General features: G+C 39.5%; 1 protein-coding gene across 1 annotated transcript in view; it reads right to left on the reverse strand.

The window, feature by feature from the left end:
• The window catches only part of LOC306817815 (L-threonine ammonia-lyase-like), a 310,968-nt gene that overhangs the window by 243,205 nt on the left and 48,249 nt on the right, over positions 1-19,514 (reverse strand). The window lies entirely within an intron of this gene.

The following is a 19,514-nucleotide window of genomic DNA, read 5'->3' on the forward strand; positions in this document are numbered from 1 at the left end:
GTTTCTTCCAGTTTTTGTTTGAGGAAGTTACAAGGTACAGGTCTGATTTAAAATACTTCACATCCACTCTCTAAAATTGATTTTTCTGCCCACACTATGGATGTTCCATAAGCCGCCCGCCTCCACAGCTCTTTGTACTAAGTCATTGCACAAGCAGTCTTCAACAATTCCCACATGTCAAAACAAATGTTTGGGCCATTATTGAAAAGCAGTGAGGGTATTACAAACACATTACCCATTTTTCCACCTATTGCTGGCAGTATGGCTGTTCATACTGGTAGTCATCAGGACACATAAACTACACCAGTTTGGGTCAGCTGCCTCTGAGGCCATGCAGCTTTTTGTTGCACTCATTAGAAACACATTTGGATTATACAAGGAAACTTAAGTTCTAACAAAATGTTAGCCTATATGTCAGTTAATCTGTAATTACCACCTCACTGACACTCATCGTTTATGTAATTCATACTCTTTGAACCTCCGTTCATTCCAATATTTTCCTACTTCCCTCTATTAAGTTATCAGCATTAATCTAAATGGTATATGGACTTGAGCTTGTATACTGCTCAGACGATTTCAAACCATAGTTCACACCTACCCATTCACAAACTAATGGCAAAGGCTACTAAAGTGTCCGTCAGTATTAGCTAATCTCTCGTTCATATACATTCATATGCTGCCAATGAACGTGGTTAGAGGGGCTGGGGATTGGACCCCCAACCTTCCAGCTCAGAGGCAACCGACTCTACCTCTGAGCCACAGCGGCTGAGGCAACTCATTCCCAGTTCACATTGAATCAAGTAAACCCCCAAGCTACTACTCCCTTCTCTCACCCCACACAGGAACCAATCATAATCCACTTTATCATTCCATTTAGCTGAACCTGTAGAACTCTGCCTCTAACTCTTGATGCTTGCTGTATGCAGACATCCAGTTGTGTTTGGATTCTTACCACTCCCTTTCCACTGCACATTGCTGTTGCTGTTACGTGCTGTTTGTTGATTTCCTCTTGTGTGAAATTGCTTAGTGAATCTCGAGGAGCACTGCCTTCAACCACAATGTAAACCTGCTGTTGAATCAACAAAGTCTTTTGAATCTGTCCAAATAAGGAATGCCAAGAAGTTAACGTTTTGAAGCCATGCTCTCAACCAAGAATCATGAGGTTAACTGACTCTCCCACAAAATAAAAAATAACATTTCTTGTATCTGTAAATGAGTTCCCTGATTGAAATACAGCATACCTGCTAGTGACTTTGACTGCCCAAAATGTGTTTCTTAGCTTTGAAGCTGACTCAGCTGTGAAGTGTTGCCTGGAGGCAAAAAGGGAAACAGAAAAATTATCATTCTAATACCCTCCATGTCGTATGCAAATTAGGACTTGGATACGTGGTTGAATTGCAGACGAAACTACACCAACTTCAACTTGTACCAGTAGGGATTATAAACATTTCAACACTGTTGACTGCTGCATGGAGAATGGAGATAAGGTTTCATACAGTTAAATCAATGTCAAATTGACTCTGTAAAGTATTATAATAGTTAACATGTCTGCCGTGTCCCATTTGTGCTTTGAGAACTCTGTACTTGTTCCTCTGTATGCTGATGAGAATACAGATATTAAGTTATTTAATTCTTGCTGCATAGGAGTCTGCTCATTTGTCATCACCAGAAGTGTAGACATACAAAATACAACAATACAAAATTAAGACAATCCTGTGTTTGTTACAGATGACTCCACAGGTGCTGAAATAACGTAATAATGAACAGATGTCTAAGGAGATCCCTAAGAACCCAACAAATAGGGCTAGCTAAGTTAGACCCACTTAGAACACAGAACAGATGAAATCATCAAAACCTTCCCCTATTTCTACCTTTTTTATCTACATTGCACCGTGGGGAGAGGGGAAACGTAATTTCGACTTCACTGTATGTCTGACATATTTTGGAATTGACAATAAAAAAAACCTTGAAACCTTTCTTTGGTGAGACTGTGCTCCTGTAGGACTTCAGAGTCTATGGCTGTATTGAGATCCCCCGCAGGGATGTAGTCAATGTCAAAGTCAATGTAGGTAACTTGTGATGCCGCTTAGTGCAATTTGTGGAAACTAGTTGGAAATGTTAATCTATCCACCAGGGTGGACACCAATTGTGCTTGGATTTGAATTCATAACATAAAATATTAATGATCTAAGAAACTTGGCCAAAGTAAAAAATAAATAAGGTACACTGGAGGATGATGTGTTATTTTAAGGGTAGTGCCATCTTATGGCCACACTCCTGAAATTATTATATTTTCACGGCATGCATATGTGAAAAGCTTTTAAGTGAAGATGATTGGAGGTTGAGAAAAAATAGTGGTTCAGTCAGACTGTGGTGACTCTAGAGTGACAACTGTGGGGTAATTATTAGAGAGCTTTTTCTACCCATGAGAGCTACAGCATTGAAATACAATCTTGGTTTTTTTCTTCCCATTGCGAGCTCCTGGCTAAGTAACAGCTTCACCAAGTAAGCTCCATAAGTATTTGGACAGGGATACATTTTCTTATCATTTTGGATGTAAAATGTCATCATCCTTTGCTTACTGCCATCTTTCATTTCAGAGAATTTTCTAACATACTGGTTGTTAAGCAGAGCTAAAATCACTTTTTTTTTCTCGTCAGCCCTTATTACACTCTTCTTAAAAGTATCAAAATAGATACGGATTGCAATGAGTTATCAACTCTCCTTTTTTTAACTTGTCAGGAAGTCGTCATGTGAAATTACTTCTGAGTGAACAGACAAAATCGGAGAAGCAGCGTTCATTGCTGATTCAAGACGAGCAAAGTGATATTCAGTAAAAGGCAACAAATTGGAGAGGGAGGAGTGGAGGGCAGGAAAAGACAGATAGGCAAAAAAGATACACCTGACAACTCTCACACTTTGTTCCATTTTGCCAACATAAAGCTTAACACCTTAGTAATATCCCTCCATCCCCCACTAAACAGCTTGCTCCGTGAGCTGTCAGCCTCAAGTCTGTCCCTCTTCACACCCAGAAGCTATCCATCCTGACAGGCATGCACAAAGACAAGCTAACACACAAACAGACATACACAGTCACACACACACACACACACACACACACACACACACACACACACACACACACACACACACACACACACACACACACACACACACACACACACACACACACACACACACACACACACACACACACACACACACACACACACACACACACACACACACACACACACACACACACACACACACACACACACACACACACACACAAAACACAGGTATGTCTGTCATCACTCTTGGAAGCACACTCAAAAAAACTTGCAAACACACTCATAAGGCCATGTGAGGGGAAAGAATCCCATCAACTGTCCACCTACAGATTGTGAAAGGACGCAGCCTCACTTTGTGACACACACTCACACACACTCAGGCAGGCTTGTCACTTTAACTGTGCTAACCCGCTGACGCTTTCATCTGATGGTGAAATTTTGCTGACAGTCTTCACCCTGTGTCCTCTGCATCAGTATACAAACAAATAAGTTAGTTGAAGCAAGTGGCAGTGTTCCATTATAGTTGGACAAAACCCTTCAGGAACCAGTACTATGTTGAATTATCTACTGGGATAAAGAAATTGGTGTGAAACAATTTACCAATTTATCTCTGTAAAAGTGTGTTTATGCCAGAAGCAGCAAAGACTCCTTGCTCACGAATGTGTGACTATTTTGATCCAGTAGATGTCGCCCTTGAGCACGAGCACTGAACCAAAACAAACTGCTGTTTGGGAACACCTCGGGCCATTCTGAAGCCTCCGCTCTCCTCCAGCGACACACCTCCAACCCCGCCCCTTTGCTCAAGATGATTGCCTGTGCCTTGTGTTGCATTGTTGTGTTAGCAGGCTAATGTTAGCATTCTTTGGTTCACTCATAGCTTCATATTGCACATAACCTTTTCTCATTCTTCCTGTAAAGAAAAATAAATACATTTAAAAAAAAACAACCAACCTGAATCAAAAATAATTTTGCTTTCCATATTAAGTTGTCATCACAAGAACAGTGATGATTTCATTCAGTGCGTTAAATGAATGAATTGTCTGCAACTGAATGAAATATCTTGAACTAAAATGAATCGGACATTATTTCGCTGTCATCAACGCTTTATAATCATCACTGACTGAACACAATGAGCGAGTCGGAAGCATGAACGTTTCTTTTTCTGACTGTGTTTGATTAAAGCTACTCGGATGCTTATTGTATCTGACAATAAAAGAACACAAAGCCTTATCAATAGCTATATTGTCCCAGAGTACAGTCAATGTAGAATTGACACAATCATCTCTTCATGCACACGCTTTTAAAATACAATTTCACACAATGCACAGGGCTTTGTGTATAATCTCTCTGTAAGATCATTATTCAAATCTGGATTTGAATTTTACTATTATACACACAATCGCATTTATTTTGCAAGCTTGATTGTCTTTTCTATCTACTGTTTTTCAAATTGAAAAAAAGAAAAAACAAGACAGACACAAGCAGAAAGTGACTGACAAATGGGAAGAATGGAGACGAGAAGTAAGAAAACAACTAAAGAAAGGTAGAAAGAAAGATGGCTATAGACTTTAGCAAAAAGAGAGGACACAACATGTGCTGTGTCCCTCGTAAAGTGAGTTAAAAGCAGATCAGCCTGAAGGCTTTGTTGTGAAGTGGTCGAGGCCTTGAGGAAATTATAAAGAAGAGGAAGCTCTTTTCTTTGGGATTGTTTGCTTGAGCATGAAGAACTGACACAATGGGCTGAAATAATGAATGTTGTGCATAACATAAACGTGTTTTGTGAATGCACAAAGGTGAGTTGACTGCTGCTTCATGCATCAGTATAGCACATTTCCTGTTTGAGAGATCATTTGTAAAATATGCAGTAAGATACATGTAACACGCATGCAAATATTACATATTAAACTATCGACAATTTATACACAGAAATAGAAAGTCAGTGTTTTATCATCTATGAAAAACTATAGAAACAGCTATATCACCAAGAAAGGACACAGGAGAAACAGAATGGTTTATGTTGCACAAGATGTTTTCTTTAAAGGGAATGTACTTCAATAACCTGCACTGAGTACAGACAGATGTGTGGGTGGCCAAGGAAAAACAACATTGTGATTATAACAGGTCTGTACCCGAATAAGGATTTGCAAAGTCGAGCATGATTCTTCAGATTTTGCTCATAGTCAAGAGATTTGTTGTTGTTTATCGTATTTATTAATCCACATTCTCATTTGAGTTTAACCCAGATTTGGAATAACTATTTACTCTATAATAGGACTTGATCCAGCATTTTCTTACTCGTTAAGGCTGCATTAAGGGATCATGCAATGACATCTAAAACGCACATTTTAACTCACCATTTGAAGATGCACTGAAATCTCCTGGTCATAATGAACCACCAAACTAAATCCCCACGATTAAAATCCAGTAAGAGATGTAGTCCAAACATTTCACATCCATAACGACCCATGGAACTGTTCAAAAAAACTCTGCTCTTCCGCTGACCTTTTGTTGACACTAGTTAGCTGCCTACAACAGCCAATCACAGCCTATGGTGAAATCATAAACTTTATGCCACTTTTATCAAAACTATGGGGTACTGTCTTCAGGCACACACTAAGGAGATTAAGTTAAAGTACGAGTGGTTTTCAGAGATTTTGAATTACTTGGAGAAAACTGAAAAATCTATTTAAAATTATACATTTAACACCCCCATGGGGAACGGATTTATCCTTGTACTCAACTATTGAAAAAGTTATACTTAAATGAGCAAGCATTGCAGTGATTTACTTCTAGTGTGTCATTTATTTCAGGATCCGGAGAACAATAAAAGTGCTTTTAACAGTGTCCTTATATTTTAGAGCATGTCTAAATTCACTAGATTAGGCTTTCTGGGAATCTCATATCTCTGAGGGGGCTTACATGGGGAATGCAGGATAGCTTCAAATGAAGGTATCAAGGAATTATCATTTGGGGGGAAAAAATAGCTTTCAGGAACTCCTGTAGATGTTTTTTTTGCATTCAACCCTCTGAGCCATGCTCACTTATATTTAAAGCTTTCATCAGCTGTTCTCAGCTGCTGGTCTCATTCATGTTTATGTTGTCCCTTCGACACAATCTTATTGGTATGGCCAATGTTGCTGCTGTTTGTGAGAATGACTTTTTCCTGCCTTAAGTTATTCACACAGTAAACATGTGCGTTCCTCCACCTTCCCATCATTTCCCTGTTAAAAGATACAACAAATAACTACCCAGTAAAAAAGAGTAATTGTGGTTTCTTTGACAGCATAATGGACATAAAGAAAGATGTAGGAAGGAGAAGCAGCTTCCTGGAAACACTGTGGAGGCCAGTCTGATGACAAGGGTCATCAGCAGCCTGCACTGTATTAACTTAAGAAAGTCACTATCAAGTTACTTGGAGATGATCCCAGCCGTCAGAGGCTGAATACAGTGTGTTTTTGTCTCTGTAGTTTTAAATGCAAGTGAGCTGCGTTCACAAGTGCCCCTCTCTGGAAGGGCTTGGATGGCTCGGGCTTTTTTGCACCTTGCGTTATAGATTAAAGTGAGAAGGCAGACTAAGAGGGCAGAACAAACACCTAGCTGTGGGAGTGTCTTCCACCTGGGGGAGGGGTTACTGCCCTCTGTGATGTCATAATGGGAAAATCTCCAAATGGCCTGTTTGAGCACACGAGAAAAGTGGATCAGGTAAAAGATGGAGAAGATGGACTTTTCTCATTTTGGGGGCTTTGTAAACAGACTTGCTTATTACCTATTACACATATTAGTGTTCAAAAACCATGGCAAAGCGTGTTTTATGAAAAATGTAACCGCGCTAGGTTTACCTGCTTCCACTTATTATGTAAATCTATAAAATCCTCTCCTTTTATGTTCCTCATCTGATGGAACATTCACAGGAGCTAACTTAATAACAGCTTGACAGTAACAGCCATATTTCGATGCTGAATTTAAGGGGCACATTCAGTATGGTTCAGCTCAATGACTCACCTCTTCATACTCCATTAAGCCAATTTTACAGGAAGTAAACACATAGTACTGTTAGTACCAAAAATATAACATCCGACTTCTGCCTCACTGAAATTCGCCTGTTAAATAACCCCTCCCTATGTGGATCTCTGCTATTTTTCAGTCCATATCCTCCCATATTCCCATCACAAGGACCTTGCAGTTTTGGCAGGATTCTGAATTGTGGATGGACGGTCCATGAATGTCAATAAATCAGGCATGACAAAGCTTCACAGCAGCTCCAACAAACTTCACAGCTCCAGTAAGATCGTCTCTCATGTAATGAAAACTTCTAATAGTGGTCATTAATCATTCTAGTAATCACGAGACAGAAAACAAACAGGGAGTGAGCTGCTACTTTACTTTGTTTTTGTTTTTTTCACTTAATCACCTGTCATTCTTTTGAAAATGACGGGCACAGGTTTTGCTTTTGTCCTTACTTCTTGAATCTCTCTTGATTTAACTCTAATCTCCATACCCTTGAACACTTTTGCCATCAGTCACTTATTCTGTCCACCCCCCAGTGCTCTCCATCTTGCCAGTGCATTGTGTCTTTGTTAAAGCCTGAGAAGCCATTGGCAGGTTATTTTCAGTGAAAACAGAACCTTGGTTTTGTAGACTGATATGCAACAGCTATGATTCATACCAAAGTAAGTACCTTCAACCCAGATGCTTGGTGTCTATTTGTGTGCATCTCTGCTTCATTGTTTAGAGTTGGGCATTTTTTACAGAGCTTACTGGCTTGCTTTTGGCCTGGGCAGTGAAACCCATTTGGCGCTACTATGGACTGACATGAATGGCCCTGTGAATGGTTGAGTAGATTACGGAGTGAATCCCTCGTGCTCTCCTCAGCAACTTCACATTACAGTGCTAATTCACGCAAGCTCGGTGGCATTGCCTGTCCTCTGGATCAAGCCTGATTTGTGTATAGTCGGCTGGGAGCTTGCCAATTCTTGCTTCACTCAATAGTGTGGCTTGGCAGATTGTTTTGCCATGTATTTACATTTGTTTGGCCTTCAACCAATTTTGGTACAATTTCAGAATGAACAGGTAAGGACTGGGAAGGTCAGGTTTTATTGTACTGCAATACGATATCACAAGAAAATACACACCAGAGTAGCAATTCGTCCTGTCCCTCTCATCCCTTGACTTTACTGTATATTGGTATTCCAGTTGACTGAGATTGTTAGATAGCTTAGACACATATCCCATATCCCAGGATCTCTTTCAGGGTTATTTTGTATTTAGCCTTCTAGTGGCTGGTCTCGCATGGCTGCACAAGCCTCTTGCTCAGCGCTGCACCGAGAATCCATAAATCCACCCTGAGGATTGGGGCCTGTCAATTTGTGTTTTTTCCGGAGAATACAGATTCCTGCCCTTCATGTTTCTCCTCTATTCCTCAGTCATACAATAGAGGGGGGGAAAAAACAGACACAAAAAAAAAAACGGATACAGAAAGTCAAATGTGCAAAAGGACAGGCCAAGCAAAGGAAATTGGTGCTATGTGTTATAAAGAGGTCTGCAGTCTGGTGAAAGTGGAGCCATGATAGAGTTTGGTCGAAAGAGAGGTCCTTGGATTTGATATAAGAACTGAAAGAGGTCGGAGTGTAGGCCAGGGATTGGGGAAGGAACTAGAGACTGAAGTGAGGATATTAAAATGCTGGAGGGGTAAGCAGGCAGCAGCAGGATGGAAACAGTCTGATGGGAGAGTATAGAGGAAAGAGTTCAGTTAGAAGGAGAGCTTCAGTGTTCGAAAAAGCGTATGGAAAAGGTCAGAAGGAATGACTGGGAGAAAGAAAAAAAAAAGTAGTCAAGAAGTTAAAAAAAAGTTTACTCGAAATTGGAGATGAAAGCAGGGGTAAGACTGGTGACATGGTTATGACCTGGGGAGAGCGTTTGCCGTTTCCTTCCTATCCAGGTTGATCTAACACACAAGAATGTGTCTGTTTATGATGGACAATGGATCTTGAGCGAGCAGGGAGAACAAAAAGCCAATGGTGTGACAGGAAAAATAAAATACAAAGCACTTCCTGTTATCCACATGTGCATTTTGAGCCTTTCGCTCGTTTGTGATCTAATTCAGAAAGTTCTTTACCCATTTAGAAGTTAATCACTCTTTGAAAGAGAGATTTGTTCACACTGAGACACACATCATAGCCTTGCCTGTCAGTTAAGCTTCTATAGGAGCCACAGTTTCCTTTCTATAAATGGGCTTTAGACTGTGCTTGGCAGATTTAAACCACAGGAAATTTACACACAAAGGCTTTGATTAGAGCTTTCCTTCATGCTCACCCCCTGTTCTCAGAGTGTTGTTTTCAAGTATTACATTGCATTGCTTCCAAAAGGCTCATATGGGATCATTTCAGATTCCCAGAGAAATATATATTCATTACCATGCAAATTAGTTTGGGAGTCGTTGACTTAAAGCATTCGCCATACTTCATCTCAGAGTCTGTAAATGCAATTAATGGGACCTCGTTCACAAGAAAGAGAATTGCCTGAGGATAATTGTCATTGTCGGGATCCTATTAAAAAGACCCCCGCCCATAAAACATGGCATTGAGAGGGAACCCTTGCCATCACGTCACTGCAACATAGGCCTCATAATGGGATAATAAAACCTCTTTCATCTGCCATGAATAGAGCGATACTCACAACAAAGCAGCGCAAAATGATTCCCGACATGATTTCTGAGTGGAAGCCATTCAATTACATTTCTTGAACAATCTATGTAAATAGGCTACCTGCAGCGCCCAGCTGCGACTAATGCCATGTGAAATCCTTCTTCGCAGGATTTTGGCGGAAGGGGACACACCGAGATTGCTGACAGCTATAAAGACACATATGTAATTGGAAAAGAAAAGTTAATCTAACTGAATGTTTTGACTGCTATACAGTGTGCCAAAGTACATTTTTATCAAAAAAAAAAAAAAGCTTCTAATTTCCATTTCATAAAATTAACATTAGTCAGAGCATTAGAATAGGAAGCACAGCTGAAAAAAGGAGGCTTAATGTCTAAATCTGTGGCAGGCAAGTCATTATACGGTGATAATCTATGATCCAGCATGATATGGGGTCAGAAGCAGGTGACGGAGAAATAGCCCAGAGCAAATATGGAGTCACTGGATGTATGATGTGCATGATCAAGATCAGTACATCTTTGCCATGGAGGGCAAACAGCATTTGAGCTTTCATATATTTTAACTGTCGGTTAGAAAGTAGACTTGATTCATTAAGGAGAACAAATATGAAGCATGAAGCGACATTATCAACTTTTAAACATATACAGTATTTATGTGGCTCTGGCAGACACAAATCCTCAAACTCTTGAACTCTTACGCTGATCATTTTTGTCTCACAGGGCATTAGGTTGAGTCTTTTATTCTCTCGCCAAGCCCTTTATCAACAGCAATAATCAACCTCGAACGAGCTGAGTGGAGACGACTAAATTTGCAGTAAACGTGATGAGATGAAGTCTTTGGTTTTTCTAACACTCCAAAATGATGTTGATGTCCATTGCATTTGCAATGAGCAATTTAAAGGTTTTAAGAAGTTTTGCATTTTGGAGTTTGGGCTTATTTGATGAATATCATGAGTCAGAGTATTGGATTCCTACCCCCTAAACGCCATTTTATTAAACGTGAAGTCACTTTATAAACACTAGAAATGAAATAAAAAGGAAATAGAATTCCATGTATGTTGCACTTTTTCTATTTCTGAACACGCATTGTTCAAAACTCGAGGTACCACGTTCAAAACTTCACACAGTGATAACAGAAGCTGCAATATAAGGATTCCAATCTGCCTTCAGAGTGATTTGGCGACAGCGTCTTCCCAAAGAACTCTTCAAAATTTAAACTAGAAGGCTCAGATTGCTTATCTTCCATATGCAGATGATTCGCTCCATCTCTGAGCCACACATTTTGAAAGAATTGGGACTGCAGACTCATACATATTTTTTTTCTAAATCATGCGTTCATTGTTGCATCCCTGTTACAAAGCTTCAACAGCTGACTGCTATTGGCTCAGCAAAAGAACGGAAACATGGACAAACAGCTTGCTTGGCTCTGCCCTCTGGTAACCAAATCCATCTACTAGCATCTGTAAAGCCCAATCACTTGTATGTATTAATTAATACAAAAGCAGCGTTCTGCAGATTTTTATTTCACCGTTGGATAGAGCCATTTTATGAGTTTATATGCCCCTTTTTTACAAATTGGTCTGTATGTGTTCCTCTTTTCTACTTAATTTTCTTGGTTTTGGGAAAAGTGCCAAGCCAGGTGGCAACACAAGCAAATCCACCTGTTATCCATTTTGTAAACGACAGCAGAGAGATCAGTCTGGGGAACAGGTGGGTTACTGTGTTCCAACCATGTTGTTTACCTGCAGCATTCTACCCTGTTGCTGGAAGGCATATATCCCTGAGCTCTGTTCCCATTAGTCAAATGGCTTTTTGGAAATGTTAATTTGCAGCGAGGAGTTACACTCTGGTCATTTAAAACCTGTGTGATGCACGATCATGCAGCAATGAGGGTCAAGATATTTATCTTATGCCTGTAATCATCACTGCCATCAACATCATCTGTTGTGTAAAAAATAGAAAATTGATTATTTTCCACATGTGGGTGAAGATTACGGATGCCACCACACGTGCACATGATTTTATTTATTGAATGTGTCCATTCCCTGCGGGATCTCAGTTAATCAGGGATGTCAGCAGAAGGTCCTGGAATGGAACATACTTTGATTGTAGTCGCACATCTCCATTAGTAGAGCGGATAATTACATCATATCATCACATTGTCTCATGCTGGATGTTCTGTCAGCGCCGTTTGGGTTATGGCCATCTGACAGAAAACGTTAACGCTAGGTTGAAGATTTGACAAAATGATGTTGACGGTATGAGAAACCAGAAATTGGGGAGCCTAACAGTTAAAGAGACTGTAGTCCTGGTCGCAGCAGCCTTGGGTTTGAATCCGACCCTGTACCTTTCCTGCATTTAATCCCCCTCTCCCTCCTCCCAACATTTCCCATCTCTCTTGAGCTGTCCTATCCAAAAAAGGCGAAAAGCCCCCCAAAAAATATCCTTAAAGAAAAAATAATAATAAATAAAAAACAATAAATGAATATATATATATATATATATATATATATATATATATATATATATATATATATATATATATATATAGTTTAGATGGGTTTAAGAAGAATATATCAACCCAAACATGGCGCATCTTTTACTGGCCTTAACACTTTATTTATCAAATTATCTGCAGTAATTTAAAGTTAGAAACATTCCTTTAAAATACAACCAACTTTGAAAAATCTTTACATTTTGGTACAGACTTTCATGATCAAATATGTAATCATAACGTAAGGTATCGTATTCCTCGGCTCATATCACAATATGACTAAGACATTTCTTTTGTGTTCATGAGAAATGTGATGACAAACAGCTGACACATCTTTTGAAGCTCTGTCCATGCCATTTTGTTATTTGGTTGAAAGTATAATCATGCACAACCAAACCCAAACAAGCCTGAATATATAAAAAACACAACCTGTAGAAGATGTTTACAAGTTTCTATGTGTTCCAAATCAAATGATGGTTTAGGATTTACAGAGTGTGCTCCTATTGTTGTGATGTTGCATGTTTTCATGAAGCGGGGGTTGATGTTTTGTTGCTTAAAAATGTCAGTAGGAACATTAGCGTGGCATTTGAATTACTTTTTTGTTTGGTTGTTTTTAAGGGAAGTTTGAACATGTCTTACGTGTTCTCTAAATAGCCAAATTTGGACGCTCAGACTGCGCTCAGCCGATATGTTAGGCATGCACAGTTTTAGGAACACAGCATGAAAAATAAATCAAAAACCTGTGGCACACTGAAAATACCTGCTCACTCCCCAAAAAAATGCAGTCAAGTTATGTTCAGTGTGCCACGGATTTTTCATTTATCTTTCATGTTTCGAAAAGTTTTTTTCTTCTACTGAGTGAAGATCCAAGATCTGAGTGAGGCGCTGGGGTTGGGCTCACCGCCTTAGAAGATTGCAGTAAAATGCAAGTTGTTTTTTTTTAGCTGTAGTTTTTTTTTTTTTTTTTTTACTGATTTTTCCACTCTGCTCACATTGCACGAGTGAAGCATTCACACAGGCATGCTAGCATTGTCTATACAAGGACCCATAACAAACACCTTCATGAAAATTGTGACTCAAATTTGTGATATTTTCATTCAATGAGAGTTACTGAATGAACAATTGTGCAGTTTGGACCTTAAATGTTACGAAACACAAGACCAAACAAAGAGCAGGAACAAAACCGACATGTTTGAAGAGCTATTAATAGACTCTTTTTTTTCACCTCACATGTTTGCGACCCAATGAAAATGGCTATGCGAACCCTTTTCGTGGCCTGACCCACCAGCTGAAAACCACTGGTCTATGTGATCACGTTAGCATGCTGACATATTATTTATTGTAATTTAAACACAGCTGTGCAGTGTTATTTAAATGCAGTATTGTGTTGAGCTTTTGTTCAAGGAGAAATGGAATGAAGGGCAAAACTGGTATTGTCTTACTTGACTAATTTCATTTTGTCTACTTTAACAGCAGAAGCTTGTTACAAAAAAAGCCAATGACAAATTATCTGTACTCTGACGGCCTTATATCACCCAGATAATATTTCCTTGAACCCATAATTATAAGATATTTTTCGATGCCCAGGGCCAAAAATTGAAATATTACTTTTATGATGACGTGTTATCAGCATAGCAATTAACTTGCTGTTCAGCTCCAGTATTAAGTCTGAGATCTATTCCTTCCGTCCTCTCAGAGCTGGAGTACTGTCTCCCAGATATACACAAAGCTGAAAAGGCCTTCTAGTTTCTTCTTTCTCTTAATCCATGACAGTAAGAGAGAGCGTGCTGTGGCACCAATAAAAAGACTTTGTTCACTTAAATCACTGAGCGGCAAGCTAAGTTCAAAGCCCTCCTCGGTGGCCCAATAAAAGAAGAAGTAGTTTGTGTCTGGACGGATCAAAGGGAAGAAGCATAGAGAAAGGTCAGGCCTCAGAAGCTCCCACACTGAGAAGCTCAATGCAGTGCAGGGAGCAAAAGAAGCTCCCCATCAGGTTTTCTATTACTGAACTGCTGCTGCTATAGGTTCATGCAAGATGAAATATTATTTAACATGCCAGCCCTCGTTCGTTTTTGTACGGAAAAAATAGAAATCTCTTACTTGCTAGACAAGAACTTTAGCTAAAACAAGCCTCTTGACATTTAAATTGGCGTTAGTCTTATATCATCAGTCGAATAATACTTCCCTGAGACCTCGTGGATTAAGTCATGTTTGAACTTGTTGTAGACATTGGACACACCACATTCAGCCGCCCCTCTTCTTACATCCATTAAACATTTAAATAAGGAGATATATGAGCATACATGCTTTCTGTAGTTTCATCTATGAAACCTGAGCTGAATGGATTTTAAGTCAATTCAATATAAGTAAGGGGGACGCATCTTATTAAGAAATCAGAGTGCACAGCAACAGTGGGTTTCCAACCAACTGGTGGTGCTTATCACTGGCACATTTACTCAATGATTGTGATTTCACAAAGAAAGTGCTTCAGAACCGTTGAAGGGCAGCTTGTTGCACTTTTATGCTTAAAAGACGTATGAGCGTGTCAAGCTATGCAGAGATAATGAGTCAGGCAAGAAGACAGATTCTGGGTTGGTATTTTTTAAAAATGAGACATCTGGTACAGACTCATTAGTGTGTGTCATGAAATCAATAATTACCAGTGTAAACAATGGCAAAAAACTAAAATTCAGGAGACTGAAGATAGTGAATTAAATCAGTAATATATGTATATTTGTATAGCCCCAATTTATTTCTTATCTCAAGACACTTTACAAAAGAGCAGGTCTAGGACTAGTCTTTGTTGTACTATTTACAAAGATCCAACCATAAAGTCTGTGTATAACAATTTGTTAAAAGTGTTTGGATGTAATTAATGATATTCCAACGCTGTTCTCAGAAATGCAGTGATATCTATGTATTTAGGCAATTGTGGTGCTTTCGACTTTTTGATTATAATGGTCTGCATTGCGGTAAAATATACAATGACACAATTTTACAATTCATTTAGCAGAGGCTTTTAGCCAAAGTGACGTACTGTACATGAGAAATCAAGTACAACACAGTGAATCACAGTGAATCACAGGATCTACTTAGGAGGAAACAACGTTAGTAAACAGCTTTAGGTCCGACCAGACAGAGGCGCTCACAGGCAAAGCCCGACAGCTGTTTTTGAGAGTTCAAATCAGCCCCAGCAAGCCACTATGTAGCCTTAACAAAAATCGTGGTTGTCTTTATAATGGAAAGAAAAGGTCAAAAGGTCACGAAAGACATCTTAAATTGTCATCTTGAGAGGAATAATATCAACAGAGTAAGACTTGCTCTCTCCACCATTGCCAAACATTTTTACAGTCCAGTTAACATTACCCCCAAATGTTGAAGTGTTGTGCTGACTCTGTTGTTACTAATAAATGCAACAGAAAGAGGTGTTAATACAGGATAAAAGATATATGCTAACCTTGTTGTACATAATAAAAACAGGAAATAGAAGAACAGTAAGAAATAAGGTGTCATTAGGCATAAGGCTTTATAATTGATTTGTTTTGACATTACTTTATCGTCAGACATGGTTTGATTTTTTTTCTTGCATCACAGCCTCTCCTTTTGCGACATACAAGTAAAAGGCAAGACACAAGGACACAAAAAAATGACACTACATTCAAGCAACTGTTGGCCTTAAATGTGCTTTGATCAGGGAATCGGTTCCATATTTAATTTTATTATCGATTGGTGAACAAAAGAGGAATTGGTTGGTGTTCAGAGTGAGTGTCACTGGAAACTAGAAAGTAGCCAGGGATTGTATCAGCATTGATTTATAAGAAGAAGTAAATAGAAATAGGTTTTTTTCCCCCTATTTCTTGATTATTCAAATTCAACTGACATGCTCGTATTTTGAAATCTGACATTTGAATTACTGGATTTACCTCTTACAATAGCAAATCCTTGAACATGCGCTGATGTTTATACATAAATGTTTAAATAAATAAGGGGGGCCTGAAAGGAATTAAACAAAGGCAATCCAATTTTTCCCATTATGCTGTTTTTCTGTGACTTACGGGACAGCAGTTATCTGATTGCAAACATTTTGGGATTTCTGAGTTTGATTGATTATGACTTTTAAAATATTTTTGAAGGTATTGATCCCATTTAGGCATGATAATAACCTTTTTGAAAACCAATTCGGGTTCTAGAGCTCCCTTCATTGCTTGCTTATCTCTCCTCCTTATTATTAGTTAGTTATTTTCCACTGCCTCACAAACAGTGTTCCTTTGTCCTGTCTTTGCTACCGGAGTCCTGCTCGAGCTTGCTGCTCAGCTGTGGATCGAATGTCTTCCAAAGTAATATGTTTACTTGGATTCTTCAGAGCTGTTGCACATAGCAGCAGCTTGTGGATGTTTCCCTTGAAAAGCTCATCTACATTCTAAGGCACACTTTAAACTCCACAGATATCTGACATCTCCATTACAACTCCAACAGAAGCCAGACCTCAGTGCTAAGCACCAGTGAACACAGAGAGTCAATAGAACCAATGTCACAATGTTGATTCATGTTGAGAGGGGAAAAAAGATTTTTTTATTACACTGCACAACTAAAAAAAAAAAAAAGACCTTCAGCCTGTATCTTTTGTTCAACTTTGAATACTTTAAATTGGAAACTCCAAAATAGAAATATCCAAACTCAGTCCTCCTATGCTTTGAGTGCCTCATTCTGTTTGGAGTTTTAGAAATGTTACGTAAAAAGTGAAGGAGGGGGATAACATATGTAGGCCACAGCTTACCGATTATAGCTGGAAGAAAATGTCCGCTGATGTTATTGTGTGTGTGAGACAGACGCAGAAAGCCCGTGTGTATGGGCTTAATTATATCATTTGCATTTAAAGAATGTCTGTGAGTCAGTGTGTGCGTGTGTGTGTGTGTGTGTGTGTGTGTGTAGCTGTGGGCTTCTCTATCTGTATGTGTAGAAAGGAGGCATTGATGTACTGTATGTTCTTCTCCGGTTCTTTCTGAACTACAGTGAATGACAATGAAACTTCAATTAAAAGCCCCACGTTTTATTCACGTCACTCTATGAACTGACCCTGAATTTATTCGGGACAAGCGTCAAAATAAGACAGTTCTTTCATTATTTTTTTAACACTGAAATCCATGCACAGGATGGATGGTAGAATATCTTACTCAGTACAAAATTAGGACATAGACAAACAAATGAAATATTATAAGACAGCCAATCTGAGCCAACCTGTTACACAGTGGGGGAGAGACAGATCCCTGTTTATTTGATCACTAACAAGTGCTGTGCTGTCCTAAGGAGCTGTGTAAACATATCGCAATGTCTCCAGCATGTATTACAGCATTAAAAGTTTGGCATGAGAGATTAAAAAAAAAAAAGATTTTTTTCCCCCACCTCTAAAGCAAGCACAAACAGCAGAGTCCTCCCCGTCCGTCCTGTCACTCAAGCTAACATTTTTATTGTCTTGAATGGACGCTTGAAGTCCTTCTTCAATTCTTTGTGTCTTTGCGTGTTTTTAGACAGTTTGAAACTTTTTTTTTTGTTTTTCAGGCACACTTCTGCGACCCACTTTTCCGGGCACCACTTTTGGGTCCCGACCCACCAGTTGAGAACCACTGCTACAGTGTAAACAATAGGACACGGTTTAAGACATCCCCTTGCAGTGAACAGTGCCGTCTCATCCTGGTCTTTTCTTACAAAGGGAGATCACTTTTGTTTGTTGGATGCTATCTAAATAAAAGCTGATTGTATAATTGGTTTCAATGAAACCGCTCTCCCACAAGGGCTGTAACTGAAAGTCTACATTGTCGTCATTGCTTTTAAATATATTCTGTAACATGGAAATGCCGACAAGAAATGAAGGCAGTCAAAATAACTGGAAAAAAGGTCAAAATGTCCAGCGTTTACTCACTAAAGTGACTGAATGAACCAATAACATGTCGATTAGGAGTGTTTTAAGAACTGACTGAGAAACAAACAGTAATAAACTATTTTAGTACACCCATTGAGGTTGCAGTCTGATTTACAAGAGCACCAGTCTAGTGCACATTACTACAGAAAGGCTTAGCAGGGAGAACTTGGAATCTCTATAAGAGGAGCTTGTTGGATGAGTTTTTTTTTTCCAGCTGTAAGACCACATCTGTCAACTCCAGAATAAAACAGCAACATTTCTGGCTTGAATATGGAGTTATTCGTGGTTATTTGTTCCCCTGGGGACCACAAAAGAGTGTGGCCATATAGGCTTTGGGGTTTAGCATGCATGGCAGGGTGTGTTGAGGTGAACGCACAGAAGCCTCCAGAGTGTCGCTGCCAGCGCACAGAGCCAGCTCCGGCTCCAGCTTGACAGGAGCAGCTCTCCGTGGCGCTGTCCATGGTGCTGGAGAGCAGGCCCTGGTGCTGTCTGTGCTACCATTTCTCTTTTGTACTGTCCACATAGATTGTGACTAGCGCTGTCCATGGTTCTGAAAATGTATCGCTAACCGCACTGTCTATTAGGCGCTGTCCATGGTACCACATGTCTATATGCTCAGGGAAACAGGCACAGGGAGGGCCCAGTTACAGTCCCGAAGACAATAGGAGTATTCAGATACTTTACTAAAAGTAGAGCATTGTAAATGTTCACATTATCTGTAAATCCTGTGATTACTTTTTCACTTAGAGTCATGTCTTATTGCACTTCTGGTGAGATGCCAAACTTCTTTTCGTTACTCCTATACTTGTATATTTGTGTAATGACAATAAAGTTGAAACTCCTCTTATCTCAAATGTATTCCATTACAACGCAACAACCTTTTAATACAATTAAAAATAATAATAACTTGACAAAAACCTGCAAAAGGGATTTTTTTCCACTTGGAGGCAGCAGAGAGAAGTAGTGAGCAGAACACTATAGGGGCGGCAGTAGCTCAGTCTGCAGGGACTTGGGTTGGGAACTAGACGGTTGCCGGTTCAAGTCCTTGGTGTGGACCAAATCTGGAAACTGGGGTGGGGTGGAGCACTGTCGAGGTACCCCTGAGCAAGGCAAGGAACCTGACAACCCCCTCCCCACTAGCCCGGAAGCGCTTGCTGTGTGCAGCCCCCCTCACTCTGACATCTTTCCATTAATGCATGCACACAGATGTTTCAGCCTATGTCTCATTAACAGAATGTGAAATCCAATGTCACCTATGGAGATTAATAAAGTATATCCGGACTTATTAAGTTAGTATGCTAAACTAAACAAACAAAAAAAAACAAAAACTTTTACTTAAGGGTCATCATACGCATATACAGTAGG

This window comes from Symphodus melops (genome assembly GCF_947650265.1).
Source record: "Symphodus melops genome assembly, chromosome: 22".
Classification (NCBI taxonomy): Eukaryota; Metazoa; Chordata; class Actinopteri; order Labriformes; family Labridae; genus Symphodus; species Symphodus melops.